Source organism: Impatiens glandulifera, chromosome 4, assembly GCF_907164915.1.
Source record: "Impatiens glandulifera chromosome 4, dImpGla2.1, whole genome shotgun sequence".
Taxonomy (NCBI): domain Eukaryota; kingdom Viridiplantae; phylum Streptophyta; class Magnoliopsida; order Ericales; family Balsaminaceae; genus Impatiens; species Impatiens glandulifera.
The window spans coordinates 12,382,634-12,396,652 of record NC_061865.1 but is presented as its reverse complement, the minus strand read 5'-3'; positions in this window follow the sequence as shown (position 1 = coordinate 12,396,652).

Sequence of the window (14,019 nt, the reverse complement as noted above, 5' to 3'; positions counted from 1 at the left end):
TTTAAGTTTAATCCCACTTAAAAAATCTGTTTCCTAATATTCATTTATCCGTTAAATTAATTATTTTAACTTAATACTTAATAATTAAATAACTCATTCCTTATAGTTTAATTAGTTCAATAGGAATCCAAGTTTGGATCCATTCAAAACATCAAACATCTTATAGATTTTTTTTTTATCATTTTTCAAGAGGAGCCTCATTCTACTCGGGATCTAGAAAATAATTAAAAAAATTTATGACACATTTGGATGAGTGAAATTGAAATTGGAATTTGAATTCTATGAGAAAATGATATTTAATTCATATGTTTGAAAAACTATAAAATTGTAATTCATTCTCAATTTCTATGTGGTAAAAAATATAATAAAATTAATTTAATATATATTATTTATTTTATTAAAATATTATTTTGACACAACTAATTATGATAACTCAAAGGTGAATAGTTTTTTTAAAATTTCGATTTCAGTAAAAAATTATCGGTTCAACATGTTAATTTCATATAATAAAAAAAATATCGATTCAAAATTTTTACTCTTTCATCATCTACTTTTGAACTCCTCAACTCTCTTGATACTTGATCCTGTCACGACCAAGTCGTCGAAATATACGCCAACGATGAGTACTTCTTTTCCATGGTTTCTCGTGTACACAGCTCGATCTTGAGAATATTTCACAAAGACGAGACTCACCATTCACTTACTAAGGCAAGTGTTCCACTCCTTTGGTGCTTGACGTAATCCGTAAAGAGCCTTGTATAACTTGTACACCTTGTGCATTTTATTTTTGATGATGAAGTCTTCAAGTTGAGCGGCGTAGACTTCTTCTTTGATGTCACCATTAAGAAATGTTGATTTAACATCTAAGTGGTGAATCCCATCCACGGTGAGCTACAATGGCAATAATTATCCTGACTATATCATGTTCTCCATCGGTGTAAAGGTCTCTTCAAAGTCAACGTATTGCTTATACACGTAGTGTTTTGCTATCAATCTCGCTTTGTGTTTGAAGATGTTTCTTTCATTGTCTCTTTTCAACTTGAAAACCCACTTCAACCCGATGGTCTTGTGACCGGGTGGTAAGTCGGTGAGCTCTCATGTCTTGTTCTTCTTGATGGACTCAAGCTCTTTCTTCATAGAATCATACCACGGCTCTTCGGTTGTCGCCTTGTGATATGTTGTTGACTCATTAGTGGTGAGCAACAACAATTCATCATGATCAATCTCTACTAGTGATGTCTCCGCATAGACATCTCATAGGATTCCTAACTCCACGGAATTTTGTACGAGCTCGTTGTTGTCGTTGCACCACTCCCACTTCTTCTCCTCCTCGAACACGGTATATCTACTAACACAAAATTTCCCATAAGTTGCATCAAGAAACTTGTGCGCTTTGCTTCCGTCTTCGAACTTCACATTTCTGGTGATCTTCTCGTCGAGCTCATTGAGCTTCTCTCGATGACCTATTTTGGCTGAACCACTATTAGGCTTGTTTTAGCTGAACCACTATAAATCTTGTTTCTGTGTTCTTTAGTTTCTTTCTTTAATTTTCGCAATTGTTTTGTGTTGTTATTGTTGTTCTTCTATTAAGGGATATTTCATCTCATAATATCCCAACAAGAGATTGACCATTGCTGGTGCGCAAGTTATTATCTCAGACGTCACTCAATATACATCAAGGTTCTAACATCTGAGGCTTGACCTCAAAGGCTTACAAGAATTGGGTAAAAATGAGTTATTGGTACAAGAACTTTAACTCATGTTATGCAAAGGAAGTTGGATCCAACTACAAAGAAAAAATTCTTTATTGGATTTTCAAAGAATATCAAAGGGTATAGAGTTTGGATAAATGATTATGGAGATAAGTTATGTTAGGTCAAGATATGAAGTTTGACAAATCTAGAGCACACACAATGAAGGTACAAGTATTGATTCAAGTCACAGCTCGAGGTGGAGATATGTCATCAAAAAAGCACATTGCCAAGGAAGAATTGTCATTAGACCATTGAGATTTCTTCTAATGTTAGGGAGGATGATGCTTTTAGTGAAGTGGTGTGATTGTCCATGGATGAAGGAAAGAATGGTACACAAAAAATCTTATCAAAAAGGAATTAATGATGACAATATTGTCGACATGTGGACAAGGTAATCCTTTGGGCCAAATTGCAAGATTGCATTGAGTTGGCGGGTGATTAATGATTGACATTGTGCTAGTTAATACACTATTAATGAAAGACCCAAAAGAGGAAGACTAATGGAAGAAACTTATAAATTTAAGTACAGACACCATGAAGCAACTCTCAAACGAACCAAGAAAAAATCATTACATTATTTTTCAATATGATAAGATGAATAAGACCTTGGGTGATATTCCTAGTCATAAAAAAACTGTTAGATGAGAGGCTCGGTCAATTCAGATGTGATGATTTGGGGACTTCTTTTGTTCTATCTTAAATGTCCATGAATTGTGGACCGTAATTAAGATTAATGTTGATTGATTTGTCATCTTATTGAGAAGATGATTGAAACTTTTAATAAGATTCCTAGTCATGAAAAAGGGGCCACATGAGAGGCTCAATCAATTCAAAGGCGAATGATATCAATGAATTGTCATCTGATGCGAGAAGATGAATGAGACAATGAATGTGATTTCTAGTCATGAAAAAATGGGCTAGATGATAGGCTCGATCAATTTAAATGGAAGGACATTCGAGATTTCTTTTGAAGAAATTATGAAGCATGGTGAAAAAAATTGAAGACAGTTAGTGAGTTTTGAAAGAATATTCTTGAATTGCTAGATGTTTTGACATTACTCTAAAACTAGTAGATTTCAAGTTAATTTGTTCAAGGAGAAGTCTGCGGTTCAAGTAGGTTGAGTGTGCAAAGTTCAAGTCAAGATGAGTGACAAATATTTCGCTAAATTTTGAGCTTGAGTAAAGAGATGTCACTAGATACCTAATTATTTGTTATGAAGTAGACGATGAAAATTTGTTTTGAGTCTTCTCGACTTTCAATCAGTATCTAACTTTGAGGAAGTAGACGATTAATGTTCGTTTGGGGTGGACTCAATTTTCGACAAATATCTGATTTTGAAAAAGTAAACGATGAAAGTTCGTGTTGGGTCTTTTCGGCTTCGATCAATATCTTATTTTAAAGAAGTAGACAATCTATGTTCGTCATGGGTGTCCTCAGTTTTGATAGATATTTGAGTTTGAAGAAGTAGACGATGGAAGTTTGACTTGGATTTTCATCGCTTTCAATTAATATCTTATTTTGAGGAAGTAGGCAATGGAAGTTCGTTTTGGGTGTCTTCAATTTTCGATAGATACCTAACTTTGAAAAGGAAGAAGACAGAAAGAGGGAGGTGAATCAAGACGAATGTATTGTTCAACTACTTTCTCTTCACTCTCTAAATACCTAGGTTTAGGTATTTCCACAATTTGATTTCGCGTATTTTTTTATTATATTATAATTTTTTAAAAATAAATAAAATTTTAATTTTTTTTAATAAAAGATAATATAAAATTCAAATTTTATATTTATATTTATGTGTATAAATTATTAACAAATTTTAAATTTGTTCTTAAAATAATTAAATAAAGTATATTAAAAATGGTAAATATTATTTGCATGATTATCTGCTTATTATGAAAATTAAAATAATAACAATATTGTTGTTGACTTATTTTTGTGTTAATGTAAATTAAATTGATTATATTTTGTAATAAAAATAAATATTATAAAATTTATCTTTAAAAAAATAATTTTACATTTATTTATACTTTCTTTTTTATTTATATAAGTTTAAATATTTATACATATAATAAATAACTTTGTATTTATTTATAATTTATTTTTTCATAATATTTTTAAATTTTATTTTTCACATTTTTTAAACTTATATAAATAAAAGATATTATATTAGGGAAATTTGATCAAATAACCTCAAAGATGAGGTTATTTGATCTGATGGTAACATGATAATTTTATTGCGTTCGTGGTGTTTTTATTTTTTTTGGACGATTTTGCCCTTGTCGCGAAATGCTAAGTGACTTAGCGTTTCGCGAAGTGACGATATGTGAAATGTCCAGATTACCCTTACTATTTAATAGAACTCCCATCCTTTTTTTCATTTCTTTTCTTCTCCTTCTCTCTCTTCCCGCTCTTCTCCTCCTTCTCTCTAAACTCCGGCGGCGGCGATCTCGTCAGAGATCTCGGCGGCGACGGTTCGTTCGAAATCCACTATGAGCTCCACGACGAGCACGAGCACTGTTCCAATAGGTACGTGTATTTTAAGCATGTTTTATTGATGTTCGGTTTCTTCGATTGTTTAGGGTTTGCTTCCCGTTTCGCTAAGTGCCTAGCGATTCGCGAAGGCCTTCCCGTTTCGTTAAGTGCCTAACGATTCGCGAAGGCCTTCCCGTTTCGCTAAGTCCCTAGCGATTCGCGAAGTATTGATTATCCGTTTCTAAATCAAATCATGTTTTTTTATTGTAGCTGAAGTTTTCGTTTTCTATAATGGAGAGTGGAAACTTGATGCTGATGGAATACTGTATTTTGATGCATCTTCAATCAAAACATTTGATCTACCCCAAAGTACTCGTTATGCTGAATTACTTGATATACTCTACGATAGACTTAATGTGCAGAAATCAACATACGATTTAGTGCTCCAAGTGAAGTATGATATTCCGAATATCAGAAATCCAAAACCTGTTTTTATTGATAATGATGGGGATTTGAACACATATTTATCACGCTTGATTTTGGGTCAAACCGTGTCACCATTGTGTGTATCTGTAGTGGAGAAGTCAACATTTACTAAAGAAAAGATACCACTACTTACATACCCAACTCAAGAAAGTATACTACCACCACAACTTACTCAAAAATTTGTACCACCTGTTGTACCCTCGGAATTCTTTGTTGAAAGTCAAAATGAAGCCGGAGAAAGCTCTTTGCCTCACATCCCACTTACTCGGGACTTGCATGTTAATAGTGGTGAAAAAGCATCAATACCTATACAACCAAGTGCAAGAAGATCACCATTGGGTACACCAACTAGTGCAAGAAAGGCATCAATTGGTACACCATCTAGTGCAAGAAGATCATCAATGGGTACACCATACGTTTCATAAACTAATAAAAACAAAGAAAAAGACAAAGAAACACTTAACATGCAAAAACCGAAAATCATAAACAAAAAAACAGAAAATGATCGGCAAGGAGAAGAATGAACCAACCTTAACGACGAACGAGAAGAAAGCAGAAATGATCGGCCTTGACAAGATTCAGTGAAGAGACAATGGGTTAGAGAGAGAGAGTCGGGCGGTTCAAATGAAATATTCTGAAATTTTTGAATATATAAGGTATAGTGCGTGTGCGTACGCGCGTCTCTTCAACTTCCGTAGCGAGTCGGGAGGTACTTAACGAATCGCGAGGTACTTAGCGAATCGCGAGGTACTTAGCGAATCGCGAGGTACTTAGCGAATCGGGAGGTACTTAGCGAATCGGGAGGTAATTAGCGAATCGGGAGGTCAACGAGCTCCAGCTAAGAGAGGATGGTTTGAATACGTTTTCGCTAGTATATTTGTTTAATAACGAAATCGAATTCAAACCATTCTCCTAGCTGGAGCTCGTAGTACTTAGCGAATCGTGAAGTACAAAATTTTTTATTGGTTTCATAGGTAATCTATCTCGTTTGACAAGGTATCAACAACAAAGTCATGGTTTTGAAGAGAACCTGTGTTAGTAAAATAAACCTTATAATTTTACATGGAAACATTTAGATTTTTCAGAAAAGGCCTTTGAAGAATCAATCATTGAGCTTCAGCTAAGAGAAAATTGTTTGAAATTTATTTCTTTAGCTTAATGACTAACGAAATCAAAGTCAGTCAATCTTCACTTATCTGGAGCTCAATGATGGATTCTTACATGGCCTTTTCTGAAGAATCAAAATGTTTCCATTAATGTAAAAAGATAAGGTTTATTTTGCTAACACAACTTCTCTTCATAACCATGAAGTGATGTAGATACCTTGTCAAATGAAGTTCATGATTAACTATAAATAACAAAAAATCTTGACACTTAGCGAATCGCGAGGTACTACTTAGCGAAACGGTAAGTCCGTAGCGAAACGGTAAGTCCGTAGCGAAACGGTAAGTCCATAGCGAAACGGTAAGTCCGTAGAGAAACGTTTAGCAAATCTGAAACGGAAACACATACGATCTAATTAGAGATTTTCTGCAAATATGAACCAATAACAAATAATAACCTAACGAAATGCTCAAACATGAACCAATATGAACCATATCACAAATAAGAATCCACAAATATGACCAAATATGAACCAGAACGAAATATGAAAAGGTTTTTGAAATGAAGAAAATGTAAACCTGAACATAACTCGAATTAGATTTTGAAATGAACATCTTCCTCGACGACCTTCAAATCCTTAGAATCGGAGACCTGCATACCCTAAACCCTAGAATCGGAAACCTGCATGCAAAATAGATTTAGGGTTATAGATATTGTAAATCTGTATAGATAAAAACATAAATGGATTAGGTTAGAAGATCTTGTCTAAATAGATCTGTGTAGATAACCGCCGCCCAGGAAACTCCATCGACGTCGTCGCCGCCGGCCGGCGTGAAAGAGAGAACGAGAGAAAAGAGAGAAAGAAAACTAAGGAAATGAAAATATTTGAGTATTTATACTAACCCTAATCCACTTCGCGAAACGCTAAGTGACTTAGCGTTTCGCGACAAGGGCAAAATCGTATAAAAAAATATAGAACCACGAGCGCAAAAAAAATAACAATCCACCACCAGATCAAATAACCTCATCAAATTTCCCTTATATTATGGCTAAGGAACATATGTAGGATTAATTGGAAGCATATGGCTGCTTAGAAACTTGTGCAAGGTTGGACCACACAGCTTATATTTTTTTTTCTTTTATGATTATTTAGTTTGATCAACCAACTTTATTTCAAATATCAAAATGTGTGTTCCGAATGGTTAAAAATGGACTATAAAAAAAAATCCTACAATGATTGAAAATTAAAAGTGAATCTTATATTTGCAATAAGGCTGGTTAAAATACTCTTTTGATGTTACAAATTTGAATTTGTCTTTTGATTAATAAAATAATTAAATTTAATCAAAGTATTGTCTAATCCACTTCTCATAAATAATTGTGCAACCTAAAATTCTAAAAAGAAATGAAAAGATTTAAATTTTGAGGGCTCTTTTGATGAAAAAAAGTTGATGAATAATGACTTAAAGTTTGATTCGAAGGTGTTTAACACAAAACTAGATAAACTAAATCATAAAGACTATAAAAAAAACGACGCTCAACCAACCATCCTTCTAATTTTGAATAAATAATTGAACCCTATCTATTTAATGACCATAAGGGTTGCAAAGATTATTTTTACTGCACCCAACGGTATTTAGTCCCATAAACTTAATGTTTTATTTTTTACAGCATTATGGAATGTTGGGGGAGATGCATGAAGCCCGGCTAAGCGAGACATTGATGCCGCCTTCAAATGATCTTATTTCAGACGTCAGATCACACTTGTCCAGAGCTCATGGTCCATTAGAGGTTAAGAGACCCGAACGAATGGCTTGTTCTTTGAGTTGCTTCAAGAACTCAATTTCCTCGCTCCAAAGGAGATTTCACAAACTAAACAATCAGAAAGGGTCTGTATTCAAATTTTCGGATTCTCAATTGAAAATAAAATTATTTTGTAATCAAACTGGTTTTGCAAATTTCAACATGATTTACCTATGTAGTGACATGATGATACACATGATAGTAAAATAATAGCATTTCAGGTAATTATATCATTCACTAACTCATTTTTGTAATCTTCATTTGTTATTATTAGTATACATAGAAGAGAAGTATTAACAGCACACTATAAGTGACTCAATTGTGTTCTTTAAAAGATTGAATTGACAAACATTTTTAATAATAAGAAACAATCAAATGGTTTCTGTCAAATGCATAATGGAATTATGAATAAGGGAAGCTCTACTTTACGTCAAATTCCATATATGTAGCACGCTTAATTTGCAAGCCACTAGACCTCATAACACGATGCAAAAAGGTGGTCAAATGTCATTTCATCTTCTCTTAACAATTCTAAGAACCGAAATCCTTCCAAGGAACTAGGTTTCCTTGAAAGAAGAAATAGAGACACGTAATTTTCTTAAAATAATTGGAAATATTATTTGATGTCCTCTATACACCACCATCCCTAAAAGTGTTATTCAACCAAAAACTCAAACTGAGACCAAAACTTTTATATGAGATATCAAACTCGTACATAGTAATTATTGATGGTTTTAATATATACATGAAGGTATAAATGATTTTACATAAATGTGTAAATGGTTTTACATGAAAATTACATACATATATTTTAGTTTTCAAAAATTTCAAATAGTATTCGTGCATTTATCTTAGTTTAAGAGTATTAAAAGTCGTATTTGAACATTAAACCAAGCATTATGAATGATTTTAACAAGTTTTATAATCATCTATTATTTTTTAAGAACTTTAGTAAATCGCGTTACAAATTTTTACTACGGTTTACATGAAGGTATAAATGGTTTACATGAAGGTATAAATAATTTTACAATAATGTGTAAATGGTTTTATATGAAAATTACATGCATATATTTCATTTTTCAAGGATTTCAAGATTTGTCATTTAAAACAACAATGTGAAGTGAAGGCTCTTCAAACATAGTTGACCCTGCATGATAAAGTTGAGATGACAAAAGTACAATAAATGGAGTATCATCATCAATGCTCAACCTTTCATTCCAATGTTATAGAGTTAATAGTGTAGAAGTTGTTGGCATTGAAATATATTGGAATTATTGTTGTTTGACTTATTTTTCTTGTTGCTTTTCTTTTCTTTTGAATTATTCTCTAATTCACTTTTAATTCTCTTACTAGAGTCTATTTTTTTCTTCTATTTAATTAATTTGACTCTTCTTATATTTAATTAATTTGACTCTCAAAGAGGTACTATCACTGGAAGCAAATCCAACTGGTTTTTGACTCTGAATATCTTGTTGTAACTTATTATCCATCATCTTACTAAAATAAAATTTATTTAACATCCCTATAAGTGTCATCCATTTCTTATGCTTTTATAAATAAATGCATAGATAAGCAACACAGTTCTCAGTATCAGATATTTTGAAGTTTGTTTGGATCAACATTACTGCCACTTATCTGCATAACTCATCAGCATAGCGAACAACATCGTTCGATATCACTAGATTTCTCAATCAGTTTAATACAACTACCACGTTCAACCATCAGAAAGTTGACACGTATCCAAGAACAGTTTCGACCGTTGCTACATTTTAATATAAAAGGATATCAAAGTACAACGTTGAATTCCTAGATTTTTTAAACGACAAATTCCTGGATTTCTGGACGGCGGATCCCTGAATACCTAGAATCTTGGTACGACAAATCCTTCCGGTCAAGTCATATATCCAAAAATCATAGTCGATTGTTGCTACACTTCATTATAAAAGAACATCTTAGTGCAATAGTGAACCAGTTACGAACACAGTTGTTACAGTTACCGATTAACAAAGTTAGCTTCACGATCTTCATTCTCTTGCTTACTCTCTCTTTAAGTTGTTAAGCATACATTGTATAAGTAGATAAATACTTTATTGTATTACGTGTGAGTACTATCAGTATTTTAAGTTGAACAGAACGTTGTCTATTCAACAGAGTGAGTGCTAGGAGTTCAGAACAAGCAGATGTTAAGTCCTGAGTTCTGATTAGGTTTGTATAGACACTATATAAATCAAAGCCTTCTAGTGGAATCCTTCTGAAAACAGAAAAAAGGAGTGACGTAAGAGTTTTATCTCCGAACATCCATAAAACTCTTTGCTGGGTCAAATTATTTTGACTAAAATAATTAAGAGAATAAGCGTATTCTATGCCAACCTTATTTTGATGATTTGTGATTAAAACTTAGTTGTGAATAAAGCTAAATTGTCTATTTGGTTTTGTGCAGATGCATTAGATTATACTAACTTATATGTGGTCTAAGCAGGATAATTAGACGAAGTTAGACGTTGTAGTCTAACTCTATTAGACGTGATAGTCTAATGGGATGCGAAGTTAGACGTTGTAGTCTAATTCCATTAGACGTGGTAGTCTATTGAGATGCGAAGTTAGACGTTGTAGTCTAACTCCATTAGACTTGCTTGGTCTAATGGGTTGAGAAGTTATACGTTGTAGTCTAACTCCATTAGACTTGTTTGGTCTAAAAGGATGCGAAGTTAGACGTGGTAGTCTAACTCCATTAGACTTGGTGGTCTAATGGGATTCGTAGTTAGACGAGGTCGTCTAACTCCATTAGACGTGGTAGTCTAATGGGATGCGAAGTTAGACGTGGTACTCTAACTCCATTAGACGTGGTAGTCTAATGGGATGCGTAGTTAGACATGGTAGTCTAACTCCATTAGACTTTGTGGTTTAATGGGATGCGTAGTTAGATGAGGATGTCTAACTCCATTAGACTTGGTAGTCTAATGTGATACGTAGTTAGACGAGGACGTCTAACTCCATTAGACTTGGTCTAATGGGATTCGTAGTTAGACGAGGTCGTCTAACTCCATTAGACTAGTTGGTCGAATGGAACGCGTAGTTAGACGAGGACGTCTAACTCCATTAGACTTAGTAGTCTAATGGAATACGCAGTTAGAAGAGGATGTCTAACTCCCTTAGACTTGGTATAATGGAGCACGTCTAATGCATTGCTTCAGAAGTCGTTTGAAGGTAGCATATGTCTAACCACGATCAACTAGTTGTCTGCTACTCCTACTCCACTCACTTTTGTGCAGTCTGACAAGTCAGCTAATTGTATCAAATGAACGAACGCCACGTACGTAAATGTCCTTCCAACAGTTTGTCTAGTACAAGACAATATCAGGAGGATATTCGGCGCACTACCAATTCGGTACGGCCACAATCTATTTGCTCAGAGTCTGCAGATTTATGATATTATGGGAGGCCTTCCAATGGACGCTTGCCACGTGTCCATGAAGACGATTCGACCGTTGGTGTCCTTCTACTACAAATAGATGCTCAAGGACAACGGACGAATCACTAGTTACTCATCCTACTTGCTTACTAATTCACTCTTGCTCTTACTGATTTCTTACATTCTTCAAGTTCAAGAGAGAAAGATTTACTTATTGTCTAGCTGTGAGAATATTGTTGAGAATATTGTAAGTTGAACAGAGGTTGTTTTGTTCAACAAAGAGTTAGCTAGATCAGTGAGCTGTATTTCATTCAATGTATTTAGTGGTTATCCTTCCGGTTGTGGAAGAAGATGTGACGTAGGAGAGTTTACTCTGAACATCCATAAACAACTCTCTGTGTTCTTTACTTTCTGTCATTCATCTTTCATCGGTTCAAAACTTCAAATCCGACGAACACTTCCGCACTTGAAATTTTTCAAGAGTTCGAAGGATTTGTGAAGAATAGAAACAGATATTAATCCCTCACAGGATTAATATCGAATCGTTTATCGTTAGATGTTCACAATAGTCAGACCCTAGTCTCTATTGTTAGTATCGATCCTAACACTCTTTTGTTATTTCCTTTTTGCATCTTAAAATCTTGCATCCACCGCTTCAAATCTAGCAAGCATTTCCACACTTGAAACTGTTCAAGAGCTTGCGACGATTTGTTGAAGAATATAAACATATTTTAATCTCTAACATGATTAAAATCGAATTGAAAGTGATAATCAACACAACAATATTCAACCCCCTCTTCTATTGTTGTCATCGATCCTAACAGTTGTAATCATATATGCACAAAACATATATCGTACATATGCTAAAACCCACATTTGTCTAGTTCAAAACATACGCCTCAACCAATCAGTGTCTTCAACACTAGTGGAAAAAGGGTTATTAGCGACCAATATCAACGACGACGTTACTTTATCATCACTGATATTTTTTTATCAGCGACGGCAACCAAAGAATCGTCACTAATTAAAAATATCAAGGATGAAAAATTAATGTCGTCCTTGATAATCATTATCAACGACGGTTTTTGTTATAAATGTTGTCCCTAATAATTATTATCAACGACGGTTTTAGTCATAAACATCGTCCCTGATAATCTTCCTCCCTACTTTCTAAATTTGTTTAGATCTCAGTTCTCACGCCACATTTCCATTTGGATACATCTTCTCTCTTTCCTCTGTCGATTTGAAATGTTTTCGGGCGATAATGATCGATTGGAGATAGCTATCTTCGACGTGGAAACTATTGTGCCTACACGATCGGAGCTGGTGATATGAAGGCACTCTATTTCTTTCTCATTCTAACCGGTAATTCTGATTGTTTATTTCATAGTTTATATTGAAAGTAGGTATGTATTTAAATAATTAGCTCAATCTTTCTTTGAAATTAGCAGTATTGTAGATCTTCTCTATTTTAGGAGTATTGTATTTAAATAATTCACTCCCATTTAAAAATCAAATTAGAAGTGTCTTGCTCAAAGAAATAAATTCATTTATATAATTTCTCCAATTTGCAGATGGCGTCTCTTGCTTCGGAGTGGAGAAATGTTGTGATGAGGAAGCCATGTATTTTAACAAACCTACCATTTTATTGCATATGCCTCCGATAGAAGATGAGAATTGTGTTAAATGGCTGATAGAAAAAATCGTATTCGTCATCAACTAAGAGGGTTGTTTTCAACAGATTTGAGATTACGGAAATTAATTTTATGTTGACTCGGGGAAGCCTAGTAGATACTTATTTTTCGTTAGAACCTTATGACTATTGGCAAAATGCAGGCATAAGACTGGTGGCTAAGAAATTATTGTGCATTCGTATTGAATGTGGTAATGTTATTACTAAAGTTTGTGTGTTGTTGTAGGTGTAATTGACAACTAATAATCTCCTTCTAATGCTACTTATTATTATGTTTATCGATTCATTGTCCTACTCCTATCTTGAACAATATTAATATTTGAGAAAAATTACATTTGGATAGAGATGATCCTTAAAGTGAATTAAGTTAATATCAGTGAATGATCTGTCGTCGCTGATATTGTTACTATCAGCGACAGCATTGCGCCGTCGCTAAAATTCATTGTTTTTCAAGGACGACATGTTTTAGAGATAAATGACGACGATTTTATTCGACATCGCTAATATTTATTAGCAACGGCGTTAAGGCTATTAGCGATGGTTTCTGTCGTCGTTAATGATGCATTTTTCACTAGTTCAAGTGCATACTTTGTCAACATTTTATTTCAAGTTTTAAGAAAATCTCCATCTTAATTAAAATCATATATAAATGAAGAAAAATTCTTGGAAAACTCTTTGAACTCATGAAAGACTAAGCTTAAATGTATGGCTGCATTTTTAAAAATGTGTCAAATACACAGACGATGATTTGTTTCAGACCATTTTGATGTTTAGGCCATTGTCATTGTCGCGTCTTGATCGGTAAGAATAGTGGTCAGTTTTTTTGTCAAACATAGTTGTAGTAAATGTCTCAAACAACCATTCAAAAGTCAAAACAGTTTCATAATATAATAAAGTGGCCCCAAAAATTTTAGATTATTTGTGATGATTAACACATACAAACATCGCAATTGGACGACCTTCGTTATTTTTCCTGTAGGTCGTGTCAAAACAAACAACATCTCCAAAGTATCCATAAGTGGCTCGCATTTTAGCATCAGACTAGAAAATATTGGTTATTAAATCGTCTAAATCAAGTTGAATAGTATGATAAAAATTGGGATCATCAAATAGCATTTTCTACAAATATTCTAAGACACCCCCTATATCCCCAATCATACAATCTCTGGTTTTTAAGATCGTAAGTAGTTTTGTAATCTTCAGTAATAAAACATAAATTGTCCCTCCCACCTACTTGTTTCGTCATAAAAACATGTGATGCCTTTGGAGGGATTCACACATTAGATGTCATCTC